Source organism: Cryptotermes secundus, unplaced genomic scaffold (assembly GCF_002891405.2).
Source record: "Cryptotermes secundus unplaced genomic scaffold, Csec_1.0 scaffold971, whole genome shotgun sequence".
NCBI classification, from domain to species: domain Eukaryota; kingdom Metazoa; phylum Arthropoda; class Insecta; order Blattodea; family Kalotermitidae; genus Cryptotermes; species Cryptotermes secundus.
The window spans coordinates 1,004,911-1,024,397 of NW_019727793.1; the positions used below are offsets into that span (position 1 = coordinate 1,004,911).

At 39.9% G+C, this 19,487-nt stretch overlaps 1 long non-coding RNA gene across 4 annotated transcripts in view; it reads right to left on the bottom strand.

The window, feature by feature from the left end:
- The window catches only part of LOC111865038, a 425,443-nt gene that overhangs the window by 54,607 nt on the left and 351,349 nt on the right, over window positions 1–19,487 (bottom strand). For all 4 annotated transcript variants that reach the window (XR_002842892.2, XR_002842893.2, XR_002842891.2 and 1 more), the window contains one exon: window positions 4,208–4,313. This is a non-coding gene — a long non-coding RNA (uncharacterized LOC111865038). The remainder of the gene's footprint in view (window positions 1–4,207; window positions 4,314–19,487) is intronic.

Here is a 19,487-nt window from a genome sequence, read left to right on the forward strand (position 1 = left end):
ACTAAAGGATCATGAGTTCTAGACCCGGACGGCTCATGTGAAACACACAAAACAACCGTTCATTTCAAGGAATTATCCATACTTAACTTTTTGAAATATCATTTGCTTTATTGTCTTGGATATCAAGGATTTTCGGAGATATAATCATGCAAACATAAGCATAATAAATTTTGCCTTAATGACATTACAAAAAAATATAAGCTACAGGAGGTAAAATTTCTGCGTAATTACTGTTACTGAATATGGACGACAGCATTTACAAAACAAAGAAAGTCGCATAGGTCATGCAAATTATAATATCGTACAGACATGCGCATTTAGAATAACACAATAAAAACTATAAACAGCCTAAACTTTTCTGTATGATACATGTTCACTTTTGCAGTTGTTTATGATATTCCTGTGTAAATATTTAAATTTTCTAGAACGCACGTTATATTACTTTCAAATTATTCAAAGTGTTTATACCTGTAGGCCTCCGAGCAATACGGTGACACAATGAAAAATACGATGGTCACAAATAAAGATTTTAAATTCGCTACTGAAATATACATATTTCAAATATTTTATATGAATAATGCTGCTGAAATGAAAGTAAGATGAGGTGTGTATACGTAAAGTGTAGCGTTCATGACGAGATGAGAATGCGTACACGTGCAAAAGTGTACGCAGTCCTTAAAGCTCAAGGGAAAAGACAACATGGGAAATCCTGGCTTGGATGGAAGAACAATAAGAAAGCGCGGGCTGGATTCATTTGGCTCGGGACAAGGAAGACTTAGGGGTTTTTTTTAATGCGGGAATGACCCTTCAGAGCCATATAATATGGGGACATATATATAATGCATGCCAGTGGACTATCCCACCGGTTTAGTTTATGAGATATGGAGTTAATGACGTTAAGTAAAAGCGTTAAAATGAAAATTTGTAAGATTCTTATCTTAATGTAGCACTATACGAAGGGCAAGAAAATGGCGTATGTGAGAGACCTACGGCTCTTATCCCGTCGGCGCTAGAGTCCATGATGAAACTCGTCCTGTGTTCTTATACAGATTCCAAATCATATAGGCGCCGGTCACGGTAGCCGAGCGGTCTAAGGCATGTACTGTCTTCGCTAGCTCGGAAGCCGGTTTCGAATCCCACACAAAGCATGGATATTTTAAAGGCCCGCGCCACAGCTCAAGAGGTTCGTCGCTGTCTTCCCACCGCGGCGGCCTGGGTTCGATCCCGGGTCTGGTCAAATGGGATTTGTGGTGGACAAAGTGGAGCTGGGGCAGGTTTTCTCTGAGTACTTCGGTTTCCCCTGCCAATCTTCATTCCACCAATTGCTCCACAATCACCCTCACCTATCATCTGGGGCTGGTACAATAGGCCAGAAGTGGCCGCAGTACAAGGGACTTAGTCCCACCCCACTAGCAATAAAAAAAATCATATAGGCAGTCGGTAGGAATTCTTGGGCGGTTGATCAGCCCGTCACAAGGCCGCTACTTACTGTAATTTCGGTATTAGTAACAACACAATAAGAATTGTATGTTCAGGGACTAGTGATCCATGTCACGTGTAGGTGTGATTACAGACGGGGTTTGAACTGGACGATCGGATATACTGACACCTATACAAAAAATTCGGAACTACAGGTAATACAGCGCTGTCGCTCATCTACACACATTACAGTTCACGGATACACAAGCACTGGGTTTTCCAGTCTTCACTAGTCGTATCCTGGCAACGGATATACAACAGCCTCACTGTAACTTCAAATTACATATTAAGTCTTCTTTACATAGTCTAAATTATTTCTTGCTATTTCTTCTTAATCACTTTCGACTGCCATCTCCAGAACTCAACTCAGTTCTCGGCAACATCTCTCTAAAATGAACTCTTCTTCAAGTGAATTCTTCCAACCTCGGACAAATAACTGCTCAAAGTCAAAGCCAAAGTCACATTCCGACTGACGGCCAGTCAGTCAGTCAGTCAGTCAGTCAATAAGCCTTTGTATCGAGCCCCAGATAATAATTATTACCGTTTGACAGTTACGGCCTTGTTTTGTTGAGCGCCCTCTCTGACAAGAGGACGGGTTTGTCTTTTGCATATGCTGCTCGCCCTTGCCAGCGCAGTATTTCTCGTGTCCGAGTCTCTTGGAACTCGCGACCATATTTTACTGTCTCAAATTTGAGACTTCCCCTTTCGTCGCCTCCTACGACTCGAAGGGTCACGGTAGAGGATCCACACTGGGATATATAACTGCTCCCTTGGAACTTCCCATTATATAGCTTCGTGGTGGACCCCACGGAAAACACCGTCTTATATTGTCCCATGTTTTAGGCGTGTTTNTGTACCTTCAAAAATACTGTAGGCAATATTACTTTTGGAAGAAATAGACTTGAGTATAAAATACTGGAGCGGCATTTTGTTCGTAGCGAACTTTCATGAGAACTCGTAAACTGGTTCAAAATTTTTAGAGGGGAGAGTCACACGGGTATTCGGATATGACGATGCCTTAAACCTGCCTTTACCTACGAAGAGGGGAAAGGAAGATAAAAAATGATTTAGGAATAATGTTTATTTGCATATTTTTTACAAATCTTTCCATTATTTAACGGAGCTATTGAGGATCTTAGAGTTGCTCAGAATTTCAATAAAACAGGTAATACGATGGTTCATTATCGCATTCACCAGAACCCTCCATTTGTCCACTTTGTTAGCTAAATGAGTCCAACCGACGCCCTGTAATGCTGCTGTAATGTTTCCCAAGCTATTTACATTATGTTGCGTCCGGCGGTTTCCAGATGATTCATGCGCCGTGTCTCCAAGGCCTGGCCGAAAGACTTGCTTTCTTCTTGCCGTCAGCGCGCCGGAGAACTAGCTCCCGAGACATATGCAGACAAGCCTCGGTCTGGCTACCTCAGTTTCAAGCCACCAGACGTCCTGCTTTTGGGTGAGATGTCCAGTTGTCCCGACAGAGAATTTTCTTCAATAATGCCAATTTTCTTAGAAGTTACACGAAGCCTATACCTTTTTTTAATTGCTAGTGGGGTCGTACTGCGGCCACTTCTGGCCTATTGTACCAGCCCCAGATGATAGGTGAGGGTGATTGTGGAGCAATTTGTAGAATGAAGATTGGCAGGGGAAACCGAAGTACTCGGAGAAAACCTGCCCAAGTGCCACTTTGTCCACCACAAATCTCACATGATCTGAGCCGGGCTCGAACCTGAGCCGCCGCAGTGGGAACCCAGCGACTAACACCCTGTGCTATTGGCATGGTTGATAAGAAATTATGCTTTTTTTTTCTTCCACTCGCTTTAATCATGTGGAGAGGCAATAACTAAAACGAGTTTATTTCCTAGTCGAGGCCGCTATGAGGCAGAAGAGTCGGACAGTGTACTGTCAAGTCGGACCGATCCACAAAACATAAACGCCTCTCATGGCTGTCCTATCGAGAATACTCACTGTATATAATAATAGTGAAATATGGATCCATTTCTATGCATAGTTTCAATTTGTATACCAATCTAAATATTTCAGAAATAATTTCAAATTTCCACATCGTCTTTACTTTTGTGATTGGTAATACTTAAACAAGTTTAATTTACAATGTGTTAAGTACTTCTATAACCAATATATGTACGAAATTTCACTGTCATAAGCTAAGCTACATATGCGTGGTTAAATATTTAGTTAGCTGGAACATGCAGTTTGCAATACACGCATACAACTTGAAGCATACGCGCTCAGTGCTACTTGTCTTGCAGAATGAGCCTTGTCTTTTTTTAATTTATCTAATAACAACTGATTTCTATTTTCTCCACAGCGACCAGAAAGCCTCTGAGGTACACCCAGCTTCCTTTTCAGTGTGTACTGGTTGCTTCTTCCCTGGGGTAAAGTGGTCGGGGCGTGAAGCTGACAACTCACCTCATCTAATACCGAGGTTAAGAATAGTGGAACTGTATCTCCACTCCCTCATACATCTTCATGGCGTAGTGCTTATTTAATTAAACGCAGGGAAAACTTTATCTAATGACAATTGTTCATTTGCAAGCCGCTCACTTAAATTGACGCAAACAAAGTGAAAAAGACCTAGGTCAAGACAGCTCATACTAAACCCACGATCCCTAGCATTCAAAGCGGAAGTGTAACTACAGATGATTTATGGTGAAGACAAATTAATGAGTATCTGAAGTGCTGCTGAGGTCGCCGCAAGAAGCCTCACCTGTCCAGCAGTGCAGATGTGAGGGCCGCCGACAGGTGACCGCAGGAGCTGGCCGGAATTCCCTCTGCAGCTCTGCGGTCCGCCCGGTTCTCAGGTGCGCTCCAGCCTTCAACAAGAACGAACAGCATATTCAAGGAGCGTCCAACATGATTGTTTACATCAAATTATGTGCGAGAAGGTAAACGATTCTTAAACTAATTTTAATGTCTGTTGGCTATGGTGTGACACAATATTTAAGATATTCTGGCTTTGTCAGAATCATGTTCTATGGTTTCAGAGTATCTCTAACCAAGTACACATGAGAACAGATTTTCTTCCATCCTAACCTGCTGATTCATGAAGGAAATTGAGTTAATTTTCAAAATTTAGTGATAACCCTAAAGTTTTCTTGTACTTAATTAATTAAGCATCAAGCCATAAACACGCAAAGGAAAAGAATACAAGCATATCTAAAAGATTCTTAACCTTCACACTGGATGGGAATTAGTGGTCAGCTTCAAGCTTCGACTGCATTACCCCGGCGAAACAGAGTCCGGAACCCACTGGACAGGAGGTTGGGTGAGCCCAGAGCCAGTCTGAACGCCGCGGAAAAAAGACAAAAATCTCTTGTCCCTTCCGGAAATCAAACTCCGCTCGTCCAACCCGTAACACTTCACTATACCGACTGAGTTATTCCGGTTTTGAAAGAAATTTGAACACTGGGCAATGCTTAAAAGAATGACGTTAAAAGATTAAATAAGTTTTCTTTGTTATTTGTTTAAATTTTCCTCAAAGATGAAGAGTGATTCCTGGTTAAATTTAAACTATTTTGGGTGTGTATTTTATTAGGCTATACTAATAATGAAAATTACTGTCCGAATAAGTGTTTTACATTTTTTCAGCGGAATATTATGTATACAAACGTTGCATTACAATTACACGGATATGCATATCTACAGCAAAGAGACATTAATTATTTTAATATCGTTCATTTTCTCTGCATGCTCTTATATAAATTAACGTAGAACACCATTGAAGTATACACACTTATAATAATGTCTGTAAAATAACCCTGAAGATGGTATAATATGGGTCGAAAAATGTCGCAGTATTAGAAGCATGTTATCTATAAAAGTAAAATGAAAGAACTGATATACTTTGATAGTGTTCTACGTTGACTGGGTTATTAATTATTTTATTTTATTGTAACTTCTTTATCAAGCTACATCCAAAGTTCAGTATTTCGGCCTAAGGGAAATGTTTTAGGGTGTCCCATAACAGGATGCTGAGGGTAGCAGTTAGAACCCCGAGAAACAAAGTAAAATGGGTTAAGGAGATATATAATTTGAACTCTCCAACTAATATTAATAAATTTATAAAAATTTAGTAGGATTATCTGGAAAAAATGTGTAGATTACAATGGGTAAAATGAGATTTTAGTCGGTAAAACTTAAAATAAATTAGACCAATTCAAAGACCTAGATAAAAGTGGGTGAATAAGCGGTGAAGAATTTCTTGATTATCTGAGAGACTGTCAGATTCTCAGAAATTAATTTATACCATGAAACTGATTCGTCAGTTTTTATTCAAATAATCTTGAAATATGCTACAGATCTCCAAGTTAAGTTAGTGTGGACTAACATCACATCTTTCAGGAGCCGAGGTTCTGACAGCAGTGATTAAAAGAGTTCCATCTTCCGGGATATAAAGCTATGTAGTCCATTCGGAGATGACCGACGTTTCGACGAAACATGTCGGCTCCGTCATTACAGTCGAAAAATAACGCACGTAAGAAACCAGCATGAAGCAGGCAGCAAGCAGAATCTGTTTGATGTTGGTTTCTTACTTGGCTCATTCTTCCACCTTGATGATGGAGGCATATGATTCTTCGAAACGTCTGTTGACTTTCAACGGATTATATGGCGTTATACCCCTGTAGATACACAGAGCTCTTTATTAGTACTCCTTGGCTTCGTATTTATTTAGACATGTGAATATTGCATTTAATAAAATTCTCAGTGTTACCGACGCTGTTTTGCGTTTACAAAAAAAAAATTGTCACTCGCATTATTATGAAAAGCATCTTACAGAAATAGTTTCTTCACTCACTCACTCGCTCACTCAGTCACTCATGGAGCTGAGTCCTTGAGAAGCCGCCAATTGAACAGGTAGTCAAGAAATTCCCAGAATTTTATGGAACCCAAAGGTTCATTACAGTGTTCACAAGAGCCATCTGCTGGTCTCTATCCTGAGCCAGATCAATCTAGTCCATAACAACCCATCCTATCTCTCTTAAGATCAATTTTAATATTGGCCACCCACCTACATCTTGGTCTTCCCAGTGGTCTCTTTCCTTCTGGCCTTCCCACCGATATCCTATATGCATTCCCCGTCTCCCCCATGTTATAAATTTATTTACTTATTTTAATTTTATATCCCGCAGTGGTGCTTCAAATACATTTGCCACCGGAAAGCACTCACAGTTACGTAAGATCAAAGCTAGATATAACACAACGTTCTCAATTGCATCGCGTCTAATGCTACTCTGTATTAAGTATTACAATATTAACCGTCATTTCTCATCGCAAATATATGCATCGTGTATCAACTAGCGACACCTGTATGAGACAGGCTACGCTGAGTTCAACATGTGGCGCTGGCTTATAAATTGCTTGTCTTCAGGTGACATCTGGTAGACTGGAAAAGAAGATGATGCACTAGATTGCACAGAATACATGAATTTACATGAGTTGTCAACCATTCGTGAGATACCTTAATCTGATATTAAGGTTTCTCTTCCGTCTTTTGTAGATATAGTAATTGTTTCCGATAATGTTACAAACGCTATTTCACTACCTGTCGTGAAACCGTATAAATATAGTAATAGGCTTATAATTATACGAAGCGAGACACTATAACGAATGTTCATTCTTAAACCTTGACTATCTTCCCTTAATTTATTCTGACGACAAAGGTGAGCAGATGTTCTGTTTTACAGGAATAGCACTGTCGCCTTTTCCGAATGTTGACATCACGACATCCGAAAAACGCATCTTTCATTATGAAATGTCGTGTGTTGTTTGGAGATGAGGGTTAAGGTTCGGCCACCCAGAGCGCTACGTACGCGATGAACGCTACGTACGCTATGTTCGCTATACGAACAGAAAAATATCTCCCTTTATTACCAATGTGACTGGCCACACAGACTTCCGTACGCTATGTTAGCTGCGTCGCAGAGTGTACACAGCGTACGTAGCGTACGTAGCGAACATAGCGTAGCGCTCTGTGTGGCCGAACCTTTACACGTTGAATACTCGCTCTCTTATCTATTTTGTGACGACACAGATAAATCTTTTTCAACAGAACCCAGACTTAAGAATGTGTGATGGGAAACCAATAATCACGTGAAGAAAGCAGTCTTCTGGGATTTGGCACCGTATATATGTGGTGTTAACCGACGTTTCGGAGGATCGTATCGCCTCCATCTTCAGGGTAGAAGAAAAAATATAAGAAATCTGCAAGCGAAGAGACCGTGAGAACCGGTAAAAGCAGATGGAGGCGATACGTTCCTCCGAAACGTCGGTTAACACCACATATACACGGTGCCAAATCCCAGAAGACTGCTTTTTTCATAGTCGCCGCCGTGAAAGCCTCAAATCTTACAATATTCACGTCTTCATAACGCGGATTTGTGAATCTACTATATATTCAATGTAAAGGTAATTTGTTTTTCAGTAATTCTAAATATGCCAGCTACAAGTATTAGCTACTGATGTGATTACCTAATTGTTTAGCTGGAAATATGCTCCTATTATTTGACCTTGAACACTGAGCAACGAGCGGAGTAATTATTGTGTAATTGTAGCCAAGAATCTCTCCCTCAACCCGTTATGTAGCCCTGACTTTCATTGCAACATTCAAAAGAATTCGATATTTATCCAGTCGACAGCTTCATATCCTGTTTCTTTAAGATCATTTTTTTTATTTTTCTACCATCTATTTTCACCTACGCGAAAGGTTTCTTTCCTCCAGGCTATCCAGCAAAACATACTTTCTATATGTCTCGCCCATCTCATCCTCCTAGAACTGATCATCCTAACATACCATAAACTGGAATACAATTTCTTTATTAGAACCGTCACAACACAACTATATCAAGGTCAGTGCCAAGTTTGGCTCTGCTACATGTTTCGGCTAGCAAAAGCCATCATCAGGCTTGTTTAAATTCCTTACAGAACCGATAATACTTTTGTAAGATGACGCACCGGCTAAATAATTAACATTTATATTACTACATCTACTTCACGAGCCTCCAANCATGTATTTGCCTGATGATGGCTTTTGGTAGCCGAAACATGTAGCAGAACCAAACTAGACACTGACCTTTTCTTTTATTGGTAGTGGGGTGGGACTAAGTCCCTTGTACTGCGGCCACTTCTGGCCTATTGTACCAGCCCCAGTTGATAGGTGAGGGTGATTGTGGAGCAATTGGTGGAATGAAGATTGGCAGGGGAAACCCAAGTACTCGGAGAAAACCTATCCCAGTGCCACTCTGTCCATCATAAATCCCACTTGACCAGACCCGGGATCGAACCCTAGGCACTGACCTTAATATAGTTGTGTTGTGACGGTTTTAATAAACAAACTGTATATTATAACAAAACAGGATGCATAAAATGAAAATTATAGATTAGGACGTTCTTCTAACTTCTGTCACGTTCTCTATCTAACTATTGTCCTTAACAGGATTTTCTCAGACACATCCTCAACGTAAATTGCTCCCCCGCGGAGAAAGACCGGAAGATATAACCACATAAAAAACAGGAAAATATGTAACTTAGTGCATTTATATTAAAATATACTAAGGACAGGAAAGGAAAAAAAAAAAAAAAACTAACCTGAAGTGTAACAGGGAAAATTCCTCGAATTTAACCTGTTCACAATAGACCACTGTAGGTCGCGGTGCAAGGGCCGAGAAGGCCCACCCCTTATACGTTCATTCATACGCTGTTCATAATTTCGTAATAAATATTTATTTTACACTACAAATTCTAAATATGCGAGCTACGGCAGTGTTATTAACGATTGCTTAGTTACATTTACGAGTACATTATGATTTCATCCACCATTTTGTCAACGAGACAGGAAGGAGCAAGGTACTGATTTTTCTCTGTGTTTTCTTCGAGACACCCTACTCAATAACACAATTTCTGTACTATTCTTTATAGTATTTGTGTTTTCGTCCCAAAAACAATTAATATCAGGAACATGCATGAATGAGACTGCAAATAAACCTTATTCTGTCCGCTCAGAAATCCAAAAGGCTTGTCAATGGTCGGACGTCGGTAAGGCCACAGCTCTGCCGCGCGTGTACACGTACTATACATAAGGCAACGCAGTGAGACTTTTATTGTCTGGTGACGCATTGTTTTGTGCCGATGGGAAAATTTCACGTGCTATGTAGGAAAGTTATGACCTTCAGGTGTAGTACGCAATTTACTCCACAAAGCTATAGAAGGCCTTTGCCGTATGACGCTTCGTGATACTGAATTCCTCATGGCCTCAATAAAGGACACAATTTCTAGCTTAAAACTGCCTAAAATATTTCTTATTTATACAAGTTCTCATAATGCATTGCGTTATTCATGTTTTAATATTTCATAATTAATAATTATTTATATTTTACCGACATGACATCAAGCTCATAATCAGAAAGTAAATCATTATAATGATCTCTTTTACCTTGAACAAGGCTGATTTTTTTGTCATGAAATAAACAATTTAATGAATTGGCGAGACAAGTAGCAAACATGGAAAAATGAGAGAAATATACATTTTTGTCGGAAAACTTAAAGGAAGCTACAACTTCAAAGAAAAATGCATAGGCTGTAGGATAATATTAGATAACATACTGTCACGTGGTGGGTGTATAACGCGACATATAACTTCACGCCGTATTGGATATAGCGAATTTATTGAACATTCGCTCTCACAATTAGACCACTACTGGCATCATTTTATAAAGGAGACATGATGGCATACAGTGCAATGGTTTGACGTAAACAAAACCACACCTGAACATGGCACATTAGTGTCGAAACATGTAGTGAAGAGAAAGGTGAAATTGTGTGCACTGTAAGACGGTTGGTACAAATACACATCATGAACCTATATGTTGATATTAGAGGCGGGATACGGACAGGAGGGCCAGGTTTTGGTTCTCAGAAAGGGCAAGAATTTTTTCTGTATTTAACAGCGTTCAGGCGGGCTTTAGAGCCCACCCAGCCCCCTGTCTAGTGGACACCGGGGTTCTTTCTACGATGGTAGAGCAGCCGACGCGTGAAGCTAATCACTGATTTTCATTTAGTGTGGAGGTCAAGTATGGTGAAGTAACACCTCCACTCTTCCATACATTTTCATGGCGTGATGTTTAACTGAGAACAGGAACAATTTGATATTTCTTTTTTACTTCTAGGCCTATGCCTCAGTAATCTTCATGTTCTGCGCAGAGGAAAGGATAAGAAAAAGAAGAGACACTGCCTCTGATGTGACCCTGTTCTTGCCATTCCGCTGTTGAAGATAAGAAAATGCATCCAAAGTGGGGAGGTTATCAGATTTTGGGGCATTACCCTTTGTGAAGAAGCGTCTCTCTGAACAGTAAGTTGACCGGTTGTAAATCATTGCCGATATATTAGCAGCTGCATATGTTATTTGGCATGATAGCATGAAATGAGAAGGCGATTATGTACGGTGTAATGAGAAGTTTTGTAGAGGAAGCGATGTGGTCTACTTCAGGAAGTTCCCAGATATACCACGCAAAATATCAGTTAAAATAACTTCCAGGGATCAAACCGAGTAACTACCAAAAAGTAGTGAAGTTCTTTTCGGCTACCTTGCTCAATGATTCCGTCGAGAATTTATCTAGAATTTATTAGGAAACTTGGCGGATGTATTGAATATTAATCGAATTGCGGTAAATTCCTTGTTTTGCCCTACCCTGATCCCTGAGGGTCTAATTTGCTCGTCCTGACAATATCGTTCTACATAGAGAAGGAAACAAAATTCCTACATAAAGGAGCCCGGGCGAATACATGATACTCTGCCTTTGTCTTATAACAGGTTGTCTGTACTGCATGAGAGTTTTTCATTCACCACTATAATTTTCCGCTCTCTAAACCAGAAACAAACATCATTTAATAACCAATATGAAACTCGTGATGATCATTGATCAGTGTGCTTTCGGTTCTCTTAGTTAAAAAAGAAAATTTCCCACAATAATTCTGGCCTAGTTACATTTGAGGGGATCAGAAGGGGTAAATCTGGTAGCAAAGTATTCATTATGCTTCAAACTCCTATGTAATCTTATAGAAGTAGAAACACGCACGATTTTATACTCCAAATCATGTTATTATATTTTACAATGACATTGGCGAAAACCTTGGTGCTTCTCTAGGAATGGGAAGTTATAAGAATAAATTTATATAATATTAAAAGAAACAATGGAAGTTCTCACACTAAATCATCTGTCATAATTTTACCACAGAATAAAATAATAATAAATTACATCATTCCTAGTTATTCACATACATGTCTGTGCACATGATTTTAAACGCAAAATTTTGTAACGAATTTAAGGCTATAGGGCATACACTCAGGTCAGATTTGATAAAGGATTGAGGTGTATGGCGTGTACCTTAATACAACAAACTTCTATTTGATAAGTAGATGGAATAATTAAATATGGAAAATTTTTACTCTCATTCAGTTCAGAATCTAAAAATTAAAATACATTTTATCCTCAAAAACGAACGTTCGACATAGGAACCGTCCGTATAGACGAATAACATAAGAACTGTTCATTTTTATTCTGATTTATTTGTGTATCTGTGGGTCATTTAATGATGCTTCCAGAATCGTACCTAATCATCGTCAGTAATCTATCAGACGACAGGTCCACAATCTCTTCCAAAACAGTTCCTCCACTTAATGCGATCTAGAGCTCTCGTACCTATATAGTATAAACGTAGGTTGGTAGGACGAACGATGAATCGGAAGGTATTTGGAAGGAAGCTGTCATGGCATAATTGAGGTATCATCCGGCGTTTGCCTGGAGAGAACAAGAAAATTTACATAACCTTCCGTCATGACAGCCAGTGTCTTTGTCGAGATTCGAACAGATCGCCTCTCGAATACATGTATAGAAATTTATCTTTCTGCCAGTCTGTTAATTTTCTCTATCTGCTGGTTGTAGATACTTAATATGTTCTTTATTATTGTCACATGTCACAGTGGTTTGGACTGGAAAGTGTAAATCAGCGATAGCGCTGTAATGTTGTATTTAAGTATGATTAAGAAAGAGTGTGTAACCAAGGTGCTAATATATCCAATCAATCAAATTAGAACCCGTCATTTTTTTCGCACATACCGCCTGCATTCATTCATCTGTAATCTCTCAAAAGACAGGTCCACAGTCTCTTCAAAACAGTTCCTCCACTTGATGCGATCTAGAGCTTTCTCCTTCAAATGACAGTATCCTCTTCTGTCCCGAAGGTCATCCAGCATCTTCTTACGTCTTGTTCCTCGTCTTCTGGTCACTTCTATTCGCCCATCTATCTTTCCTTCAATAATTTCCTTTAGAAGGTAGTTACGGCGTAAGATATGACCAATCCAATTAGCCTTCCGTTTTCTTATATACCGCCTTACCCGTGATAAAACGTAAGAATATCTTAAATCTGTACAAAACAGTCGATATGAAAACGTTTTCAGCAATGTCTTGGAAGAGAAACATTGTAATGGGCGAATTCTCTTTGATTTGATAACATACTATCGAAGATTCGCGAATGCACTGCACTGCCTTACCCAAGTAATCTTCCATGTAACTGAGGTCCGCTTGATTCCACAATGAATTGCATACAGCTCGGGGGCAGACAGATTTTATTCATAAATAAAACACATTCTCAATGACACCCTCAAAAGATGAATGCGCATGTATATTTCCGTTTCCGGTTGCTTTACCTGCAGCATATCCTAATGTTAGTTTCAGCAGTTTTTCAGGTATCTTCGATGTCTGCCCATCATTCAAAATGGGGACGGGGGCACGTAATATGAGCCAAATTATGTTCTCGGAACATCACTGTGGCTTCATGCAAATTGATGTTACACAGATATGAATGGATAATTGAGAAGTGGCTCACGTTTCATGGCTAGTGACTCTATACCGGCCTGTGTTTAGTTCATTAGATAAACATGTACTCAGGCAAATGTTTAACATTGCTAACACACGAACAATTCGGCTATGTTCTGAAGTTTCTGACTTGAAATTCCATGGTTTGCGGATAAACACTCGAAACTAGTAATACTAACTGCTGTGTTTAATGATCCTCTTATAACTGAATATGCCGATCACAGTAGCTATGCGGTCTAAGGTATGAACTGTCTTCGCCCGCTCGAACACTGGGATCGTAGGTTCGAATCCCACTCAATGCATGTATTTCTGTGTGCATTTATTGTTTGTGCTGTCCTGTGTGCAGATAGCGGACTTGCGACGGGCTTATCCCGCATCTAAGGAGTCCTACCGACTGTAAAAATGGTTAAAACTGAATAAAAAAGCGGCGAAGGCCCAACAAAGGGCCGTAGAACCATAGATAAGTATATAACTAACTATTACACATAACAATACAAATTAAGCGAGAATTTAAAATATTTACTGTGACATTTTCCCGAATTGCTTATACGAGTATATACGCTGAAGGAGCTTTTCTATAAAGTTGAGTTATAAAAGAAAACTTTACAGAAACTTTCACAGTGCTCTACTGAGAATTTTAAATAATTAATTGCTAGAATTTGAAATTAAATATTAAGTAGAAATGACGAAAAAATGGCTGCATATAATAATAATAATAATAATAATAATAATAATAATAATAATATGACTAACATAAGAATATAAGATATGTACAAAAAATTAGTGATGTAAGCAAGAATAAGTGATATTATGAAAGTGACAATTATGAGACAGTTGAAAATAGATATAGCTGACACAATCTTTGAAACTGTGGCAATCTTTAAATAAAGGGGGACGAAAGTAACAAATCAAAATCACATTCACGAAGATATCAAGAACCGGTCTTGCCCCTTTAAGCTAAGATTGTTTGCATTTCTATCTATTGTTTTGTAAACGTAAAGTTGTCCCCGTGCTCAGTCAATTACGCATCTACAAAACAAACAAACTCCGTGATTTTAGTCCGCAAGCGAACTATACTGACCTAGCGACCGCCGCTTGTCGGCGAAGTTAGTGCCAACTTTTGCGGATAGAGGGTGTCACGTGGTCAGTGCAACGGATCCCCACGGCCGTTAATTTCGGTTTTCTAGACCGGAGCTGCTATTTCCTTGAAATAGCTCCTTAATTATCATCTGGAGGCTGAGTGGACCCCGTTCCAGACCCACTACTTCTCCGAAAAAATCTGGTAGCGCCGGGAATCGAACCCGGACCTCTGGATCTGTAGCCAGGAACGCTGACCACTAGACCACAGAGGCTGTCTAATTACTCATCACGTCAGGAAAATACATGAGGGAGGGGGGTAGAGGTATAGCTTCAGCATTCCTGACCTCAGCACCAGATTGTGGTGAGTGGTCAGCTTCACGGTCTTTCAGCTTTGCCGCCGGGGACAGTGCCCGCGGTAGCCAGTGGGTAGGAGGCTCGGTGGGCCTCAGAGCCAGTCTGAACATTTCGTGAAAAAGAAAATTATCTTCTGATCGCGAATCGAAATCCAGCCGTCCAGTCCGTAGCCCGTCGCTCTACTAAGCCGTCCCAGTTCCCAGCTTTGATCTGGAAATGCAAATACTGAGATACACAGAACTACAGTTTTATATGCACTTATGGATGACTACTGAAATTTCATCCCTCGCCTTGGGGGGAAGAACCAGACTGAAGGTGTTTGAAATATGGTTCTTGACGAGAATAATTGGGTCTGTGAGGAAGGCAGTAATAGGAAGTCGAGGAAGATTACATAAGGTGGAGATTCATAGCTTGTAGTATTTACTACACATTATTGGAGTCGTTAAAATGCGTAAGAACTGTTAATCGGAAGGAAAGAACTTTCTGGTGCAAGAAATAGGTAATTTTCCTCTGTGACAATAAACTATATAACAAACATAATATGAAATATGAGAAAGTAAGACGGAGAGGTGTCCAAGGAGAAGAGGGTTGGCCATATTAGATTAATAGGATTTTGCCGGGTTTGTAAGAACGCTGCCCCCCTGTGACAGATGGCCGACTGACAGAGGTGGTAAAGTAGACAGGTTTCACTGCAATATGAAGTTCAATTCTCTCTGCCTGTAGTGCTTTATACATAAGCAGAACTAAAAAGTTGCATTGTTCTATGCTCTCAATTAACTTCCTAGTAAATATGAAGATACACATATTTTTTTATTGCTAGTGTGGTGGGGAGTAAGTCCCTTGTACTGCGGCCACTTCTGCCCTATTGTACAAGCCCCAGATGAGAGGTGAGGGTGATTGTGGAGCTGTTGGTGGAATGAAGATTGGCAGGGGAAACCGAAATACTCGGAGAAATTATGCCCCAGCGCCACTTTGTCCACCACAAATCCCACTTGACCAGACTCGGGATCGAACCCTGGCCGGCGCGGTGGGAAGCCAGCGACTAACCGCTTTACCTATGGCTCGGCAAATAAGTACATAAATAAATAATTAATAAATCAGTGCATGGTGCTGTAGACAAGATATTTAAAATCCATTCTTATACGTGGATGTAAAGTCCTTCAAACTCGCTTCAGTCCAACCATCGTAGAGAGGAAGCCTAACCAGTTGTCTCTCTGTACTCGTCAGTCAGAAGCCTGATTGCGTGTTTGTCTTGATTCTTAAAACCTGCCCTTCCCCCCCCTCCCCATAATATCTACCCCTCTATCTCTCAAATTCTCCGAAAGCTTCGGGAAGACCAAACAACCGGTAGCACAAGAACTTAAACTTGCCTCCTAACCTCTTCACCTCCAGCAGCAAAACAGTTCTCATAATAACAATGCCAGAGAAAATAAAATGCAGTCTCAATAAAACAAAAATTACAAATAAAAATTGCTCTCAAAAATAGAAGAGGAACATATTAAATTCTGTGAAGGCTTACTACTATTCATTTCAGATTACTCTCATTTCCCTTCTCACTTTAATAACCAGTATTTGGATTCCTCTCAAAGGCGACGCCCAAGAAAATCCCGCAGAAGTATCCTTAATGTTTATTTTTTTTTCTGTGGATTCGGCGGGAGAAGTCTGAAGGTACGGAGGGGGGTTAAAATATTACGATGGCCCGTGAATGTACATGACATGTTTACTGATTGATTCACAAAGCCAGGCAACGATCATTCGTGCATGTCTGCATGTCTGTGAATTCACCAGTCACGTACAGGCATTCCTGTGCTATCAGCCTGCTGGACCTCTGAGCCCTGTAACTATATATAGACAGGAGTCACGAAGCATGAAGAGACAATGTTGGGAAGGAAATGTTAAGCAAATATCAATAAGAAAATGGGATGTTGCTTTGAATGATGATCAAGTAGAACAGGGAGACAGCCATATCCTAGAGTGTCCATCAACGCTGGACGTTTCCTGAATATCTGTAGAAACGTCTGATTTGTTTAACGTCATGTTTGAACGTAATGTGAATATCAAACTGCACATTGTCCTTCTACTACCGAGAAAAATCCTAAATCTGTCGGTAGTGCCAAAATACAAACACAAAATTACGAAGCAGCTAATAGATCTAAATTTCGCACACACCCAGAAAGAATTCTACTCGAACGACACATACGGAATCAATTAAATCATCATCATTATTGGCAAAACAGATCATTTGCTTGGAGGTTCTGCCAAATTGGCCGTGAATCAGACCATCTGGTTTTCAGTTCCTTTGATTTTGCAACAGTAATTCTTATTACAGAGAAGGGTCGTCAGCCTGCGTCCAATACCCGACGTGGAGGACCAGGTCCCTGTATTTATGTTCCTTAGTGACAAGGTGGGCCGATCACAGTGGCCGTGCGGTCTCAGGCATGAACTGTCTTCGCCCGCTCGAACATTGGGTTCGTGGGTTCGAATGCCACTCGAGGCATGGATGTTAGTCTGCGTTCATTGTGTTCTTGTTTTGTCCTGTGTGTAGGTAACGGTCTTGCGGCGAGCTGATATCCTGTCCAAGGAGTCCTGCCGACTGTATAGGATTAAAGACACTGAAAATCAGCCAAGGCCAAACAAAGGGCTGTAGAGCTGTAGACAGACAGATACATCACTAGCTAGATAAATAGATAGGCAGATAGATAGACAGACAGACAGATAGGTAGGCAGATATATATATATATATATAATAGATAGGCAAGTAGGCAGACAGACAGATAGATAGCCGAGCGGTCTAAGGCATGTACTATCTTCGCTCGCTTGGAAACCGGGATCGTGGGTTCGAATCCCACTCAGGGCATGGATGTTTTGTTTGTGTGTGTGCGTTTTTCTGTGTTTGTGTACAGGTAGAGGCCTTGCAACGAGCTGATCACACGCCCAAGGAGTCCTACCGAATGTGTAAGATCTAGAAAAACCGAAGTGAACGGAGAAGTTCATGGAGGTAGGCCTAGGCCCACTGGGGTTGTAGTACCAAGGGAAAAAAATACATGAATCGAAAAAACGTAATTATAAATATATAAAAAAAATTGCGGGTAATTTCAGTTGCTCAAACAAGGCAGTCTAGAGACAGTCTCACTATCATTAACACAGTGACAATATGAGAATCATGCAGAAAAAAAAGCTTTAACAAATTATGAGTATCTTTACCAGTCTTCACGGGATCTGATATTCATTACATAGGTGACAAGGGCCCACTGTTTCCTTGGGCAGATAAATTCAGTCTATGTGCCAATACCATTTATTTAAGATCCAGTTTAATAATATCTTTCCATTCGTGCCTAGGTATTCCAACCGGTGTCTTCCATTTAGGTCTTCGACTAAAATTTCCTATGCATTTCTAAGATGGTGTGTGAGAGTGTGGCCCAGGACATGGAACAGCAGCGTGATGCTGCGAACACGATAATGGACGCTTCTGCATTAGAAGTTCCCACAGCGGTCCCTATGAGCAGTACAATATTCCGCGGTGTCAGTACTGGCCCGCATCCCAGAACAGTGTACTTTACACGATAATAAATATTCGGTATCTATTACATGCTGATAAATTTTTTGTTAGTTCAGCAACTAATTGTAATTGTTGTAGTTGTTGTAATTGTTGTAGTTGTTAATCGTATTTGGTTTGTATTCATTGTGGTAGGATGTCCTTGTTGTTGTATTTGTTGCAGTTGTTTGTATTTCTCTGTAATTGTTGTAGTTGTTAATCGTATTTGGTTTGTATTCACTGTGGTAGGATGTCTTTATTGTTGTGTTTTGTGTATTGTGTTTTGTTTGAACGTGTTGTCACTTAGTGTAATGTGTGTTACTTGTCTGTTGTGTCCTATTGTGTACTACTGCCACCGGGCTAAAACCCAATTGCAGTATAATAAATAATATATATAACTATCAGATTTTCAAGAACTCTCCTTCATTCGGTTAGCTAGTCTCTCGTTTCTTATATGCGTGCTACATGTCCCGCTCAGCTCATATTCTTTGATTTGATCACTCTAAGAACTGGACGCAAAGGCTGAGAGACTTGTTCTGCAAGAAAAATATATTGTTGAAAAACCCAAAGAAATGAAACACCAAGTAAATCTGGCAGAAGCTTCTAAGCAATAGTATGGCTAAAAGCTACTGTTTTTGTCATTGATGATGAAGAATTCATATTATGAAGGTACTATTTATATACGTTTTTTTTACATATTAGTACATTCTTCCTCGTAGACCAAATTGTTCTCTGTTTTAAACAATCTCAATTTATTTATACTCTTCCGTTAGCACAAGGAACGAACTTTAATATTCACATAAAACAGCGGGTAAATGTATGCTTTTGTATATTTTAATAATAACTCCTATTTATGGAAGTCGAATCCGGGACCTTGGAACACGAAGCAGACTTGCTCGATTCAACCGGTTCTATTAACATAAATACTTGTCATTGGTTTTTATAACATATAACATATCCTTACAAGTAAAGGCTGAATGTCATTGCAATACATTTAGTTCGAAACATTTCTCAAAGAAGATTATAATATATTACTCGTTTGTTATACAGGCGGTCTTCCCATAGGCCTAAAAGAAAACGCGTATGCTGAAACACAAACAACATCAGCTCTGGTTTAGTTGTAAGAATAAAATATTCCTTGTTTAGCA